Source organism: Amblyomma maculatum, chromosome 11 (assembly GCF_055883805.1).
Source record: "Amblyomma maculatum isolate TAMU_Amacu chromosome 11, ASM5588380v1, whole genome shotgun sequence".
In the NCBI taxonomy this organism is placed as follows: Eukaryota; Metazoa; Arthropoda; class Arachnida; order Ixodida; family Ixodidae; genus Amblyomma; species Amblyomma maculatum.
Window position 1 is genome coordinate 95584472 of NC_139354.1, and position 9968 is coordinate 95594439.

Genomic DNA, 9968 nt, shown 5'->3' on the forward strand with positions numbered 1-9968 from the left:
GAACATGTACAAAGGAGACGGCCGCAGGCTCCTGGAAGACCTGAAGACGAAGTAACTAAAGACAAAGAAGGGGCAGTACCCGGTGCCCGAGAGGTACAAAGGAACCGACAACGAAGAGTTCGACAGGCCGTTTTCAATGACGGAACTGTGAACAGCAATAGATGAAAGTAACAAAAGAAGTGCACCCGGCAGGGATGCCATAACATACAAACTACTCGGTAACATGAGCGGTAAAGCGGCCCCCGGTCTCCTGGGCACATCAACGAAGCCTGGAAGAGCTCGCGGTTGCCGAAGGAATGGAAGGATGCCGAGGTCTGCTTCATTCCACAGCCTGGCAAGGCCCTCACGATAGACAACATGCGGCCCATCTCCCTCAATTCCTGTGCGGGGAGGGCGATGGAACGAATGGACCTTCGCCTCCTGCAGAAGAACCTTGAAGAAACGGATCTGATGCCGGAGGCGATGTACGGCTTCAGGCAACATCTCAGCACCAAAGACCTGATGATCCAACTTCACGAACTGGTCGTCAAGCCGGCAACGTGGCACGCGCCACGCGGGATAGTCGCCCTCGACCTGAAGGGAGCGCTTGATAACGTGCCCCACGCGAGTGTGTTGCGGAATCTGAATATGACCAGATGTAGCCGAAAGACATTCGGCTACATCAAAGATTTTCTGTCAAACCAAACAACGACCATCAGGATAAAGGAGGAAAAGTCAGATCCTGTCGAACTCGGTGATAGGGGCACCCCAAAGGGATCGGTCTTGTCGCCACTGCTCTTCAATCAGGCCCTCCTGCACCTGCCCGGTCTACTCAAGCAAATCGAAGGCGTGGACCACGCTTTCTACGCCGACGATATTACGGTGTGGACGGCTCGAGCCGGGTCTGATGCCTGTATGGAGGAAGCCTTACAGAAGGCTGCAAAGACCGTGCACGAGTACGCAAAGTCGTGCTGACTGAGCTGCACTCCCCAGGCATCAGATATGCTTATGATCCAACCGGGAAACTCCAAGAAAAAGCTGCCGCCGAACGTGATCGTCACCATCGACGGAATGGCCATCAAGCCAACACAGCAGATTATGATCTTCGGCCTACTACTTCAGACCGACGGAAAGGCGCACGCCGCCGTCATAAAGATCAGAACTACAACCGAATAGATACTCAGTATGATGAGAAAGGTATCTAACAGAAACCGAGGCCTCAAAGAGGACGATGCCATGCGCCTGATACGCGCGTTCGTCGTGTCGCGGGTTACATACTCTGCCCCTCATCTCCAGCTGACGAAGGCAAATAGGGACACCCTAAACACGATGCTTCGTAAGGCAACAAAGCAAGCACTTAGCATACCCATATACTCGTCCACGCAAAGATTGCTAGACATGGGCACCCACAACATGGAAGAGGAGCTCATTGAAGCCCACCTCTCTAATCAGAGAATCCGGCTCAGTCACACGAAACACGGACAAGCCGTCTTACGCAAGATAGGATGGCAGATTGAGCCAGTACCCCTCAAGGAAGCCCTTCCGGAAGACTGGAAAACGACCATTCAGACGAAACCCCTTCCCCTGAACATGACGCCGGGCAAGGACGACGAGAGGCGCACCGCGCGGGCCAAAGCCGTAGCCCGTAAGCTGGAAGAGAACCCCAGGGTCCTCTACGCGGACGCCTCGCTCCGCAAACACAGTGACTGTGCAGCGGTGGTGGTTACGTCAAAAGGCAGGCTGATCGTCAGCGCGTCCGCAAAGATAACAGACCCCGCAGTTGCCGAAGATGCATCCCTAGCCCTCACACTCGCATAGCCGAGCGTGGTCATCGTGGTCACCGACTCAAAGACAGCCTACAGAAGCTTCCGCAGAGGGGTAATCCACTCCGCGGCCCGAGCCATTATATCCAAGTGCAAGCCTCCGGGAAGCGCCATAGAGCTCTTGTGGGTCCCGGCTCACTCGCAGGTAGCAGGCAACACCATCGCACGCTACCATGCCCGAGAAATGTCAATCCGGAGCGAGCACGAGCCGGAAGAGCTACCCCATCCGGTTACCAGCCTTCGGGAGATAACCCGTATGTACCGATAGGAAAGGTGCAGACTGCCAGAACCGCACCCCAAACTCACTAGGCAACAGCAGACGATCCTGCGTAGAGCGCCGGCGGGATCGCTTGCGCATCCCGTACTGATGAACCGCATCTACCCCGCAGAACACGATACGCTCTGTCCTTTTTGCAAAAAACGAAAGGCACCCTGCCGCACGTTTTGGTAGAATGCACAGAACGCAAGGCCTTCCTCCCCTTCCCGCCAATACCCCCAATCCCCAACCCCTTGAACGATGGGAGACCTTGCTATCGAGCCCCGCCCTATCCATCGAGCTCGCACTGACGGAGAGGGGCCAGGAGCTGCTGGGAACATATTGGTCCCGCAACTAGGGAACCACCCCGTCTGGTGCAAGCATGCACCACCGAATTATTTCGGGCATAATAAATGTGATTCCTCCTCCTTCTTTTTGTCTTTCCTGTATTTCTCTTTTCCCCAGGGTCCCTATCTGCAATCTGAAACGTTTATGATCACCCTTCTCAGATGTTCCTTCCCATTCTCGCCTATTTGCATTTTTGCGAGCTAATTATAGATCGCAGTGAGATCAGGCTGTAGTCAATGATCGTCTGGTGTTCCGGAATTCCCACGTTATCTGCCTTCATATTTTGTTACTGTATTTACATTAACTAGTTTGCTATACTGACAGAAATCTCCACCTAAAGCCAGCTGCGTGGTCGCTGCGCTTTCGAAAACTAACTTTCGTTATCAGCGGCTGCGCGACGCCACTGTCAAGGGAGATCGAGCGGCCGTCATTCCAAAATGCGCAGGTTTAAGGCTGACAAGGTACCAAGAAGCTTTCATGCTATGGACGACACTGCAGCTTGCAGGAGTATTTGATGCATGTTGCATAGATCCTCCTTCTGGCCAGTCAACTGTTGCCCGATTGGCTGTGTTTAGTGCCGGTGTGTTGCATCTATGGGTGAATCGCGGGCAGACATCACTTTGAGTTCTGCCTAATCAAAAGTAATTACTACTACTTATATCCGACAAACACAACCAGTTTCATTAAAACCGAGGCAAGGAAGTATCTCCACGCTCGAGATAAAGTAGAAAGGTGCGACCTGAAGGAAGGCATCACACAGGGATCTCTGCCAGACATTGGGAATGGCCTTCATTGTTCACCTCAGGCAGCTGCTAAGAGCACTGAATGTCAGTGGTTTCGAGTCCCTGATGAAGCAAGTACAGCTGAGAGATCATTTCAAACAGTCGGCTCAATCATGTAACTCTTCGGGAACCTGCGATAAAAACGATGGGTGACCAGTTTGTTCGGCGTACACGTTGCTGCTTTGGCTTCCTGCTAATGATTCATACCTTTCAGGACTTTAACTGCTGTTTACTTTCACTAAGCCCAGGGTGCAACCCATCAGCCGACCAAAAAGGTATCCATTCTGCCATACCTGCACCAAATATCTCCTAGCCTGAACAAAATTGGTAAAACAGCAGTGTAGATATCTGTTCAGCCCCACTGCATCTGTCGAGCCTGTGCAACAGGGTTAACGAAACGAAAATAAAAAGTGGGTGTACAATTAGGCACCGAGACCCTTTTGTGTCTTTCGAGGAGGACGTTGTTTACGACATTCACATGGCTTGCGGTAAGGAATTTATTGGAAAAACAGGAAGATGCTTTAGTGAAAGGTTAATGGAAGAACAAGAATGACTTGTTTAGGGTGTCAATGAGACATTTGCCTTCCCATTTCTGGGAGTGGCAGCAAAGAGAATTGCATTCCCTGATTTAAAAGCAAACTTTCTAAAAAAATAAAAGAAGAACTGAGGCGCGAAATTGTTGAGACCCTCATCAGAGGCCTTACGGAACGTTGCGTAAACACCTCTTCCATCACCTTCCTCTCCGCTTTTATCTTACTTCACCTCCATTCTAGAGATAAACTTCATATTTTGCTCTTTTCCTACCCGTGTTAAATGTTGATGCTCATCGCTCGTACCGCTAATCTTTTCACTGCTTTCTTGTCTTACCTTGTTCAGGCATCATTGCACCCTCAACACTGCTTTCTTATGTTTCGCTTTGTTCATTCTTCCGCCTTGAACCCTATTTTCCATCCTTTTTTTCGTTAAGGATTTGTTCTGTGAAATCTGTTGTCTAATGGGTTTTTAGCGATGATGCCTCTATTAACTTTTTAAATCCCGAAAAACGTGCGATTACCAGTTCGATCGCGCGTCCTGACCGCCATGTCACATCGTTTACTTTCCTGGTCGCTTTTACCTGTCGTCTGTATACAAGTGCAGGATACAGTTTTCTCTACATAAAGTTGAAAATTCAGCGCTTTGTCCTATCTCTTTCCTTTTGTTTTCCTAATTGCGTGAGCGCTGCTGACACTAATGGATCGAAGCCAAACTTGCCCGGCAGATCACGTTATTCGAGGTTAAGAGGTTATCAGAGGTGAAATGGATACAAAAATCACAGTACCGGGTAAATTGGAGTTAAATGGGAGAGGCCTTCGCCCTGCAGTGGGTATAGTCCGACTGATGACGATGAACCCATTGGGTGGCTGCCGTGGAACGTGGAGGTTTTTACGCTAACCCACTCTCAGAGCTGATCACAATATATGTGCCCTCTAAGTATATTTACAAGCACTCAACTGAAACGAAAAAATTCATGGCCAATACTTATTATCTCCCATTTTACTCCATCTGCTTCATGCCTATGTTTCCTTCCACGGCGCCTCCAGGAAGGTTGCGTTGATTGCAGTTATGCCGCTTACCGATATTGAAGCCACCACAATTGTATTTAGCGGCAGAGCTTGCGGTTGCCTTTAGTCTCCTGCCTCCCATTCCGTGAATGCTATCAGAAGCGCTACGTCATAATGAAGCGTTAAGAGAGCTAAGTGAAATAAAGCCTGTGTGTTTGAGCGGCATGTATTGGTTAGCATTGGTCAACTTGGCTGGAACATTAAAGGGAATGCAGCCTACACTACGGTACGAGTGGCTATTAAGACTGGCTGTCTAGTATCCCACCACATCCTATACCTTCCGAAGAGCAGGAAAGGCCTGGGCCTGCCGTGCATCCCGACAGTGGCTCGAGTACGTACTCGCTTTAAGGCTGGTGGAGAGGCTATTAGCTGACGAGTCTTACCCTGGTCGCTCGCTCATCCTGTACTGGATGAGCACGGCGCGCCGCGTGTTTACACCCGAACAATACCTCGGTCCACAGGCGGGCAGACCTCTGCCTTTTTATCGCGAGGTTGCTGAGATAAAGTCGACTCTCGGTGCAAACCTGTCAGATGTCAGTGTAGGGGACCTACCAGCCATACGCATCAGCGAATTAGTAGCCGTTCCAGGCTTTCAACGACAGACCACTGTCCCCAAATGGAGAGAGTGGGTAGCTTGTCGGCTGCCAAACGAAGTGCGAGATTTTGATTGGCTTAGGCGTTGGGGCATCCCCCCCCCCGAGACAATGCCTTGCCAGATGGAGTATCGCACCCAATGACCAGTGTGCCACCTGCGGTGCTCCCGATAGCCTCTCACGTGTTTTGCGAGAACAATGTGTGGCGACTCGCATATAGAATGTTTAACGTCCGTATGAACGCCGGCGTCTCGCGCCGGCGCAACCCTTTCGAACATCTTGCATTCACGGTGGTTCTGTTTATGTTGTGGCGTCGCAGGTGTCTCGCTGAGGCGCGCCACACTCCCGCCTGTGCAATATACCAAGCCTTGCGGAGACTGCGCCTCGTCATCTCGAAGTATCTGACTATCAAATTAGAAGCGTATGGCGAGGCGGTGTTTTTTACGGTGCTGGCACCCGCGCTTCGCTTCTATGTTCTACGGGGGAGCAAATTTGAGATGCCAGTCGTCCTTTATCAGAGCCCCCTCTTCCATTGTTTTTCATTCTCTGAGAAATCATGTATTTGAGCTTATTTTGTATAAGTGCCGTATAGTGTTTTGTATAGTGCTTAGTGCTATTGGTCTATGGGTAATGTGTTTTTATATGTATGTATGTATGTATGTATGTATGTATGTATGTATGTATGTATGTATGTATGTATGTATGTATGTATGTATGTATGTATGTATGTATGTATGTATGTATGTATGTATGTATGTATGTATGTATGTATGTATGTATGTATGTATGTATGTATGTATGTATGTATGCACGTATGTATTTATGTATGTGTGTACACAATAAATGCTTATTGTTCTCCAATGTCGCGATGTGGCTTCCCTTTGCGACCACTTGTCCGGCCGCCACGGCCCTCCGAATGTCTGCTAAGAAGTGGCGTCCCTCTATAACCACTGGTTCCGGCCGCCATGGTGGTAGAAAACATTTATATAGGATACAAATACAGGAGGTTATGCATGAGCTGACCCTGAAGGGGCCAACCCTCACAAACACTAGGTGGAGGTCCCTAGTTCGGGACCGCAGTGGCGTCTGCCGCCGCTTGGGCTCGCCCGACTAAGGCCCGTTGGGCCTTCAGGTCGGAGCAGCCGAGGTGGGTCGCCTCTTAGTCCTCCCGGGTTGGGTTGGGGTGAGGGGGGATAGCCGGATTTGAGGGGCAGGCCCACACCATGTGGTAGATGTCCGAAGACACCACCCCACAGTGCGGGCAGCTGCCAGAGAAAGCAGGGTCGAAGTGTTTTAGAGCTGCCGGGCACAGCAGTGTGTTGGTGTAGAGGCGGAGTAAGAGCCGCTCATCCGCCTTTGAAAGGCCTTTACATGGGCGGGGGTAAAGGCTCTGGCTAGATTGGTAGTAATTTACGATATCTTTGAATGTATAAGCCGGATTAGGATCAGCGTCCTGGTCGGAGGGGGAGGAGGAGGAGGAAACTTCCCGGAGAGAGAGCGCGCGGGCGGCTGCGTCGGCAGCCTCGTTTCCATCCAGCCCCTGATGAGCAGGAGCCCAAATAATATATCGGGTAGCAGGGTCCCCAATGTAGGAGCTATGTTGAAGTATTCGGTAGGCTAGATAAGGTGTCCAGCCCTGTTCGACGTTCCGACAGGCCCCTCGCGAGTCGGAAATTATATATTTTGAGTCAGAGTGGGAAGCAGCCAATGCTATGGCGACCTCCTCCGCATGAGTTATCTTGCGGGCCCTGAAGCTAAGACCATTAACTGTTTGCGCCTCGTGGACGACTGCGGCCGTGTACCACCCCCCATGGTGCGGGCCAGAGGCGTCCACATAAAAACGCCGGGTTTAGAACCATAATGGCGTGCCAGGACTTCCGCCCGCGCCAGGCGTCTGCCATCATGGTCTTCGCGTGCCATTTTGGCGGGAAGAGGGCGTACGTGGTGGGCGCATCTCCACGGCGCTGGAATGCGTGCCCGTTCTGCCATAAGTGTCGTATGTTTGATGTGGAGCCGGGCAAGAAGGCGGCGGCCCGACTGCGTCTGCGACAAACGCGTATATTGATTTGTGAGGTGCGCTTCCCTCAATTCCCTGAAGGTGTTCACCATTCCCAGCGCAATAAGGCGCTGGTTTGAGGTATTCACCGGAATATCGAGGGCCCGCTTAATGATTTTGCGGAGAATGACCTCGAGGGCATCCTCATCTTGCTTCCGCAGGTGGAGATATGGAGTCGAATACAGGATTCGACTGGTTACGAAGGCGTTTGGCAGCCACAAGACATCCTTGCTTCGTAACCCCCTGCGTTTATTGGAAACCCGGCGGACCATGCGGCCCACCTGGTCCCCCACCTTGCGGAGTTTAGCCAATGTGGTATCTGGCTTGCGGTGTTGGTGAATGAAGAGTACCAGCACTCGGAATTCTTGTGTTTCTGGAATCGGACCTGATTGAAGAGTAAGTTGAATTTTAGTAGTGCATTTGGGAGAGGGGCGAATGTGCACAAATTCCGATTTCTGTGGGAAGCATTGAAGGCCGCAGCGGCTAGCATAGCGGTCTACTATAGTCGCCGCCTGCTGCAGGCTGGCCTCAATGTCTCCAAGTGAGCCCTGTGTAGCCCACAGGGTGATGTCGTCGGCGTATAGAGCATGCTGCACGCCCTCGACAGCACCCAGCTGGGCCGGCAGGCGCATCATGGCCAAGTTGAAAAGCAGGGGAGAAAGCACTGCGCCTTGCGGCGTTCCCCTGGTACCTAGGGGGAAGGGACCGTGTTCGTTATCCTGAATGCGGATGTAAGAGTGGCGGTCTGTGAGGAATTGGCGGATATATTGGAAGACACGGTGGCCACAGTTGGTTTGACTTAAATGAGTGAGAATAATATTATGCGTTACATTGTCGAAAATCCCCTTAAGATCCAGGGCGAGTACGACCCTGTCGTTATGAGGGCACTCGAAGGGGTCAGGGACTTCCCGATGTAGTTGAAGCAAGACATCCTGTGCGGATCTGTGTGGGCGAAATCCGTACATGGTGTCCGCGAAGACATGTTGTGTCTCAAGGTACTCAGACAACCGGTCCCGCACCATCGTCTCCATAAGTTTGCCCACACAAGAGGTAAGAGAGATGGAGCGAAGGTTGTCCGTGTTTATTGCTTTGCCGGCCTTTGGTATTAATGTGACCACAACGGTTTTCCAATCAATGGGGAGTGGCGTATCTCCTCGCCATATTGCATTGATGTAGTCCAATAAAGTTGTATAAGCTGAGTCGGGAAGGTTAGCTAGTAATTTAACAGTGATTTTGTCCCGGCCAGGTGCAGTACCACGTTTCATTTTGCCCAGTTTCGGTAAAGTTTCGGTAGAGAGTTTCGGTAGAGCGAAGGTGTGAAACCAAATGCTGGGACCATGAGGTGTACCCTTGCTCTGTGTTGTCGGAATTTTGCCTGAATTTCGTCCAATCTGGGAGACGGGCTTGTGTTGTGGGTTTAGAGAGTGGACGAGTTCTGATTGTGGTATTGATAATGCAGTGGTAACTGCCGAGGGTTTCCTCGGTGTTGGCCCAGTCTGCATGTTGGATGTTATAAGTAGAGGTGAGGTCCGGACAGGTGTCCCTTGTCAGAGTTACCAAGTCGGGTTGGGTGGACGGGGTCAGTGTGAAGAGTGAGTCCCAGCGTGGACGCAAGCTCCGCCAACCTGCGCCCTCGCTTTTCTTCACGGTGGTAGCCCCAAAGCCGCCTGGGGGCGTTAAAGTCGCCTACAATCAGGAGGGGGTCTCGACCCGCGACTCTCAGCGCTCGGCTGGAGAGGTCTGCAAAAGAAATGTGTTGCAGTTTAGGAGGACAGTATACATTGAGAATGTGAAGTGGTGGGTCCTGCTTGCGGAAAGGGAGGAGAGTCACCATCACGTAGGAATATACAATTTGGAGGTCGAGGTCGACAAGATTAGCTGTATAATTTTTGTGGACACAAAGACAAGTCGAGGCGTCTTGTTGGAATTTCGTATAGCTTGTGAGTGCGGCGCCCATCCCTGGCTCTTGGAAGGCTACCACGGCTGGTAAGCATTCAAAAGTTGAGAGGTAAAGACGGACATTGGCCCGCTTACAGCGAGCACGGAAACCTCTGAAGTTCCACTGTGTTATCGTAAATGAGGAAGCTGAGTTTGAAGGTGGAAAGCGCCTAATTTTAGGGGACCCCGCCATCATTAGGATTAAATATAAATTTGGAGGGACCGACTACCTCAGAGCCAGCACCCAAAGGCTGGGCATGGATCTCGGTCCCCGGGTGAGGGGCAGCTTCCTCGGTGTCCGAGTGTATGACTCGACGGCATGTTTTGGGTAGTCGAGAGGACACAACCCGAAGGGGTCCCGATCGTCGGAGAAGGCGGGCATTTTTACCGACATCGTTTGAAATCATAGCCGGAACAGTCTCCATGACCTAGGTCAGAACCTGCTCCATTGCTGTACTGATCATTGAGGTCAAGTTCATAGTCAGGCGGGCCTCCATCTCAGCGAGGACCGCCGCGAAGGCTGGTGATGATGCAACCTGCTCGCTCTCCATGTTCTCCGGGTTAGGAGGGCAGGGAGGATTAGCAGCCAATC

General features: G+C 51.4%; 1 pseudogene; it reads left to right on the forward strand.

The window, feature by feature from the left end:
* Positions 1–396: 396 nt before the first annotated feature.
* On the forward strand, positions 397–2416 carry LOC146174437 (uncharacterized; annotated as a pseudogene).
* The last annotated feature ends 7552 nt before the right edge of the window (positions 2417–9968 follow it).